At 38.7% G+C, this 7,647-nt stretch overlaps 1 long non-coding RNA gene across 1 annotated transcript; it reads right to left on the reverse strand.

Moving 5' to 3' along the window:
* Positions 1-1,855: 1,855 nt before the first annotated feature.
* LOC120248275 lies at positions 1,856-4,960 on the reverse strand. Its single transcript, XR_005532542.1, has 3 exons — positions 4,908-4,960; positions 2,312-2,518; positions 1,856-1,973 (listed from the first exon to the last, which is right to left on the reverse strand). It is a non-coding gene; the product is annotated as an uncharacterized LOC120248275 (long non-coding RNA).
* Between the last annotated feature and the right edge of the window lie 2,687 nt (positions 4,961-7,647).

A 7,647-nucleotide genomic window follows, 5' to 3' on the forward strand; every position in this document is an offset into this window, starting at 1 on the left:
ATTCTCTTTCAGAAATCAGGGACCTGGGTGCTCAGAAGTCTTAGCAAGAGCAGTATTCCAGGAACCTGGGTGCTTCCTTAGCCTAAGGCCTTCAGTGCATAATTTTAATAGAAGAAGGTCAAATCTAAAATCTGTAGATAATCCTAAGAAGTTATCAATCTGAAAAGAACTAATCAGTGAAGGAGTATCTGAAAGAGAGCAATTGGGTGAAAGAAATGTGTGGGGTAAGGTTTGCCAGAAGGTTTCTTAAAGGTTTACTTGGCAGACTATGGTTGGAAAAGGAGATGTGAAGGAGGCATGACAGGAGAGAAGAGAAGCCATAGCCAATAGCACATTTCCTGTTTCCCTCTAAGTTCAGTGCCACTACCTCCATCACTATAACAACTCATATCGCATGAAAAGTAGTATTTATAGGGTAGGCAGGAGGAGTGACCTGTCACGGTGACCTTTGCCCCCAGTTCAGAGGTGTTTATCTTGCCAGGTCTCACCCAATAATATTTTCTTCTTCTGGACTCTGGACATGTTGCATTATACAAGAGCCTCAGGTACCTTGTCACCCAGGATATTTTTCTTAGACTCATATATGAGCTCTCCCATGTCTAGAATCAAGATAAAAGATGAATTTTCACATTATATAAATTCTACATATTGAGAGATGCATGGTCTGTTGACTGTCAACTCTTGATTTTGGCACAGTTCATGATCCCAGGTGGAGAGAATGCTTAAGATTCTCTCTCTCCCTCTCCCTCTGACTCTTTCTCCTGCTTATACACACACACACACTCTCTCTCTCTCTCTCTCTCTCTCTAAAATAAAATTTTTAAAAAGTTAAAAAAATTCTACATATTAAATAATGGAAAGATGAAGGATCCATGTTGTATTTGTATGACCAGGCCCTATTCACAAAAAGAAGGCTGCAGAAATATTCTGCATTCCCTCAAGTGGATTTAGCCATGGAAAAGGAAATGTAGGATGCTGGTGTGCCGGCAGCATTGTGAACAAAGGGAGCTAAACAATGGATCTTTACATTGGATGGCCAGTATAATTTGTAGCAACTCCATTTCCATATACCCTTTTATTGTCACCATTTAGGCATTCCTGCTAACATGAATCCCTCCAGGACATATTGGCTCTCTATGATAATAGAGGGATCATTTGATTTTTATAACTATTTCTGGACTCTCATAGTAGACACCAGGCATGGCACTGATCATGGTATTCTTGAATGACTCCATTTGCAGTTATGGAATTTGAAATTCTAGAAACTGCTGTTTGTTCTAGGCAAGGGCATCTTGTGCTAGGATGAATTTTGTGAATAGCAGTGTTGTGGATATGTTTCCTGGATGGAAAAGAAACAAACAGTGATGCCTTTAAGTGGAGAAAGAAAAAGGTAATGTTCACAGATGCACAAAGTTGCTTTTTTTTTCAGTTTTAACCTGTCTGCAAGCTGTTTTGGGTATACTACTTCAATGAATCCTTACAACCTGTGCAACAATAATCATTTTGCAGTTGGAAAAAAAAAAAACTGTTTTTGGAAGACATGAAATGACTCTTTCAATTAGCAGTGGATGAGATTGGACTTGCACCCAGAACTCACCTCCACCAGCCAGCCTCACAGTCTTTTCTACTTTTCCACAAGCTGAGGCCTTGGTTCCAAAGATCTGTGGATGAGAGCTAGAAGCTCTGGGCTAGCTGGGAAAAGAGTTTTGGCTCAAATCCCGGAGCAAAGCTGCCCTCAAGGGTTGGATTTTAGACAATCTGACTGATTCAACCAGAATGTCCTGAGGACTTAGTGAGTGCGAGTCACTCAAATGGAGATGGATCAGACACAGTCCTTACCTTCAGGAAAGCCACAGTGTGGGGAAACAGCAGATTCACGTGAAAAATTAAATTTGAACTAGGAGTTCTGAGGCAGGTGAGATCAGAGATTTCAGGAATTTCAGGAAGACCGATAACACTAGCAGGTATGGAGGCTGGGAGAGAAAATTCAAGGGACAGGAGAAGCCGTGAATAAAGATGCTGAGCTAGACATGCTCATACAATGTTTATACTGAGGAAGAAGCCTAACTTCCCAGAACATAGCATGCAACAGGGGAAATGGAAAACCAAGCTACCAGTTCCTCCTTGAATTTGTCTGCTTTTTAAAGTCTTTTAAAAAATGACTTACCCCTCTGTGCCCTCTGCAAGCTCACATAACTGATGGGTAAAGAGCTAAGTGGAAAGAAGAATAAATTCATATATATATTTAAAATTGTCATGAAATAGCCTCCATAATCATGTCAGGAAAAATAAATACATCTGGCAGCCTCACCTTTTATTTTGAAGGGCTCTGCCAGAAGCTTCTTCCTAGAAGAGCTATAGAAAAATGGCCTTGTCTCAGAATGCTGTGATGTGGTGGCATCTGCAGTGGGCCACCAGGATTGATTCCATCATTTATTTCCAGTGCGCTGGCCAAGGCACCAAATTGAGCCATGCACACAGTGGGATGCATCATTTCTAGACCGGCAGTCACTTATGGCTGAAAATGAAAACAATCAAAAATTTTAAAACATCAAAGGCATGTCCTAAAGAATAGAACCAAATCTGATATATCCAGAGCCACACGCTAATCAGGTTAAGCTAATAAACAAATTCAGGATACAAAATCAACATGCAAAAATGAGTTTCATTTCTATACACTAACAATGAATTATCTGAAAAGGAAACTAAGAAAGCAAGCCCATTTACTATAGCAGCAAAAAGAATAAAACACTTGGGAATAAACTTAACCAAGGAAATGGAAGATATGCACTCTGAAAACTATAAAATATTGATGAGAGAAATCAAAGAAGACACAAATAAATGGAAATATAACCCATATTCATGGTTTGAAGATTTAACATTGTTACAGTGTCCATACTAGACACTAGTAATCTAGAGTCACTGCAATCCCTATCAAAATTCCAATGATCTTTTTTAGATATAGAAAAAATAATCCTAAAATTCATATAGAACCACAAAAGATCTTGAATAGCCAAAGCAATCCTGAGAAAGAAGAACAAATGAGAAGCATCACAATTCTTGATTTCAAAATATATTACAAAGCTATAGTAATTAAAACAGTAAGGTATTGGCATATAGACCATCTAGACATATAGACCAATGAAACAGGATAGAAAGCCCAGAAATAAACCCATGCATACACAGTGAACTGATCCTCAATAAGGGTGCCAGGAAAAAACAATGAGGAAAGGATACTCTCTTCAATAAATGCTATTGCAAAAACTGATATTCGTATGCAAAAGAATGATATTGGATCTATATCTTATACCATATGCAAAAATCAACTCAAAATGGATTAAGGGATGCCTGGGTGGCTCAGTTGGTTAAGCATCTGACATCAGCTAAGGTCATGATCTCATGATTTGTGAGTTCAACCCCCACACCAGGCTTGCTGCTGTCAGTGCAGAGCCTGCTTCAGATCTTCTGTCTCCCTCTCTCTCTGCCCCTCTTCTGCCACTGCTCTCTCTCTAAAAAATTGATTAAATATTTAAACATAAAGCCTGAATCTATAAAACTCCTAGAAAAAGAGAAAAGGGGAAAGCTTCATGATAGTGGTCTAAACAATGATTTCTTGGATATGATACCAAAAGCACAAGAAACAAAAACAAAAAGAAACAAGTGGGATTACATCAAACTAAAAAACACAACCAAGGAAAAATCAAAGGAAGGAAGCCTATAGAGTGGGAGAAAATATTTTTTTTTTTTTTTTTTTTAGTATCTGGTATAAGTTATTTTATTTATTTATTTATTTTTTATTTTTTATTTTTATTATTATTATTTTTTTTTACAAATAGTTTATTGTCAAATTAGTTTCTACATAACACTCAGTGCTCATCCCCAAAGTGCCCTCCTTCATGCCCATCCCCCCCTCCCCCCCACATCCATCAGTCCTCAGTTTTTGTCAGCATTCAAGAGTCTCTCATGGTTTGCCTCTCTCCCTTTCCCCCACCATTTCTGCCCTTCTTCTCCCCCTTGGTCCTCCGTCAAGTTCCTCCTAATCCTCCTATACGTGCAAACATATGGTATTTGTCCTTCTCTGCCTGACTTATTTCGCTCAGCATAACACCCTCAAGGTCCATCCATGTTGCTACACATGGCCAGATTTCATTGTTTCTCATTGCCATGTAGTATTCCATGGTATAGATAAACCACATCTTCTTGATCCATTCGTCTGTTGATGGACACTTAGGCTCTTTCCATGTTTTAGCTATTGTGGAGAGTGCTGCTATGAACATTGGGGTACATGTGCTCCTATGCCTCAGCATGAGAAAATATTTTTAAACCATGTATTTGATAAGGGGTTAATATCCAAAATGTTTAAAGAACTCTTACAACTCAATAGCAAAATAATAATAATAATAATAATAATAGTAATAAATAGAAAAATGGGCAGAGGACTCAAATAGACATTTTTCCAAAGGAGACATACAAATGGGTAATAGATATATAAAAAGATGCTCAATATCACTGATCATCAGGGAAATGGAAATCAAAACCACAGTGAAATATGACCTCATACCTGTTAGGATGGCTATTATCCACCCCCAACTCCCACTAAAAAACCCCCACAAAGGTAACAAGGACTGGTAAAAATATGGAGAAATTGGAGCCCTGGAACACTATTGGTGGGGGTGTAAAATGATGCAGCTACTATGGAAAATAATATGGAGGTTCCTTTTAAAACTATGAACAGAACTATCACAATATCTAGCAATCCTTCCTCTGGGGATATATCTAAAAGACTTGAAATCAACATTTCAGAGATATGAGCTTACCTATGTTCACTACAACATAGTTCACAATAATCAAGATATGAAAACAACCTAATGTCTTTTATGAATGGGTGCCATTCATTTGCTACTTACCATTTACCACAACCTGGATGGACCTGGAGGATGTTGTGCTAAATTAAATCAGCCAGTCACAAAAGGACAAATACATGATCCCTCTTATATGAAGTATCTAAAACAGCCAAACTCATAGGAACAGAATAGAATGGTGGTTGTCAGGGGGACATGGAGTGTTACTGTTCAAATGGCATAAAAATTCAATTATGCAAGATGAGTAAATTCTAGAGTTCTGTTGTACAACATTGTGCCCATAATCAACAATACTTTATTGTATAATTTTTAAGTGCATGTATTTTTTAGAAAGACCATATACATGGAGGCCCCTTCTTTTCTTTGGACCTTGATTTTCCCATCTATAAAATGGCCAAGTTGGACTTAGTGATTGCTAACTGTAAATGTTAACCTAAAAAAGGTTCATTCTAAGTTGGTTCCTTGATGTTTTGAAAGACTAATGGCTTTAAAACAATATAATGGTCATTTGTTAGGTGAAATTTTTAAAGATCTTAATATGAATTAAAAGTAGCAAAATTTCCATCTTTGTTTTTTATGTTATCTCCCCACCCCAATTAAAATAATATTGCCAGAGGGGCACCTGGGTAGCTCATTTGGTTAAGCGTCCAACTTAACCTGGGTGGCTCAGGTCATAATCTCACAGTTTATGAGTTCGAGCCCCACGTCAGACTCTGTGCTGACAGCTCAGAGCCCGGAGCCTGCTTTGGATTCTGTGTGTGTGTGTGTCTCTCTCTCTTTCTCAAAAATAAATAAATATTAAAATAATACTAGTAGAAGGAGAAAGTAAGTACCCCAGATTTCATTGCCTATCAGCAACCTCTGTTAACACTTTGACATATTTCCATTTAGGACTATTTTAATGTTTTGTTTGTTTGTTTTAGTTTTTGGTTTTTGTTTTTTTGAGGTGGTATGTCTTTTTGTTTTTGTGGTTGTTTTTTTCATAGTTAAGTTCATATTGTGTATACAAAATTTGGGGGTCCTACTTTTAGTTAATTTATTTTCATTAATCCAACCAGCAAACATGTATAGATAACCTATTATGCATAAGGCATCATGCCAAACATTGAGGAAACAAAATAAACAAGATGCAATTCTAGTTCTAAAGAATCTCATAACCTAGATGGGAAGATAGATAAGTGATCCAGTAACTAAAATTAAGTGTAATAAGATCTTTAGGAGAGGAAGCACACCATCCTGTGGGATGGAAAGGCTTCTCAGTGATTACAAAGTCTTTTCTTAATTTTTTTTTAATGTTTATTCATTTTTGAATGGAGAGAGACAGAGTATGAGTGAGGGAGGGGCAGAGAGAGAGGGAGACACAGAACCTGAAGCAAGCTCTAGGCTCTCAACTGTCAGCACAGAGCCCAAAGCAGGACTCGAACCCATGGACCTCAGATCATGACCTGAGATGAAGTTGGACACTTAACCAACTGAGCCACCCAGGTGTACCTACAAAGTTTTAAGTTGAAACAAGTACGAGTAAGCACACGGCTGCTTAGCACTCTATTTCATAGGTACCCTTGCAGCCACGTGTGGACAAGTAGCTAAATAATGGCCAATAGGATGTAGTCGGATGTCATATGTTACCTTTTCTGGATCCTTCCCTTGTCTCTCTAGCCCTTCCCTGTTGGTTGGCAAGGGAAACGATGGTGGCAGCAGGAGCAACCACCTTAGACCATCTTGGATGGAACCTGCATAGTGAAAACTATGGAGCCACAGGATAAAAGGAATCAGGGTTCCTCTATCAGTCCTGAACTTCTTTAAGTCCAGAATTGAACTTAGATTGGTATATAAAAGAGAAAAAAAATAATCATCTACCCTGTTTAAAAGCTGCTATGATATTTGTGTCTTTGTTCTAGCAGCTGGAATCTCAATCTTAACTACTACAGATGACAATAGGTGGGAGTCTAGAGAAGTAGTCAGGGATGATGGAGTCAGAGGCAGAGGAACTTGTAAGACAATCTCAACCTTATCCTGAAGGCATTGGTGAGCTCTTAAGGAGTTCTGTCTGACTGCTGCATCAAGAATAGATCAAAGCAGGCAAGAATGGAGGCAAAGAGGCCTGATAGAAGGCTGTTGCCATCACCTTGTGAGTGAGGTTAGCACAGTAGCTAATGGATTCTAAAGTTACTGAGGGTACTGAGGAAGAACTGACATGTTTAGGATCACTGGATATGGCAGGAAAGAGGGAGTCAAACATCCTTGGTTCTTGCTTGGATGCATTAATAGGAGACACAAGAGGAAGACCATGATTTGGAGGAGGAATAAGAAGTTTGGCTTCTGACATGTTGAGTTTAAATGCCTGTAGGACTTTCAGATGACATATCAGATAAAGGGCTAGTATCCAAAATCTATAAGGAACTTACCAAGCTCCACACCTGAAAAACAAATAATCCAGTGAAGAAATGGGCAGAAGACATGAACAGACACTTCTCCAAAGGGGACATCCAGATGGCCAACAGACACATGAAATGATGCTCAATGTCCCTTTTCATCAGGGAAATATAAATCAAAACCACACTGAGATACCACCTCAAGCCGATCAGAGTGGCTAAAATGAAAAAATCAGAGGACTCTAGATGCTGGCAAGGATTTGGAGAAACGGGCACCCTCCTACACTGTTGGTGGGAACGTAAACTGGTACAGCCCCTCTGGAAAATGGTGTGGAGGTTCCTCAAAAAATTAACAATAGAACTCCCCTAGGACCCAGCAATAGCACTGCTAGGAATTTACCCAAGGGATA

Source organism: Hyaena hyaena, unplaced genomic scaffold (assembly GCF_003009895.1).
Source record: "Hyaena hyaena isolate Hyena2069 unplaced genomic scaffold, ASM300989v1 scaffold_572, whole genome shotgun sequence".
NCBI lineage: Eukaryota > Metazoa > Chordata > Mammalia > Carnivora > Hyaenidae > Hyaena > Hyaena hyaena.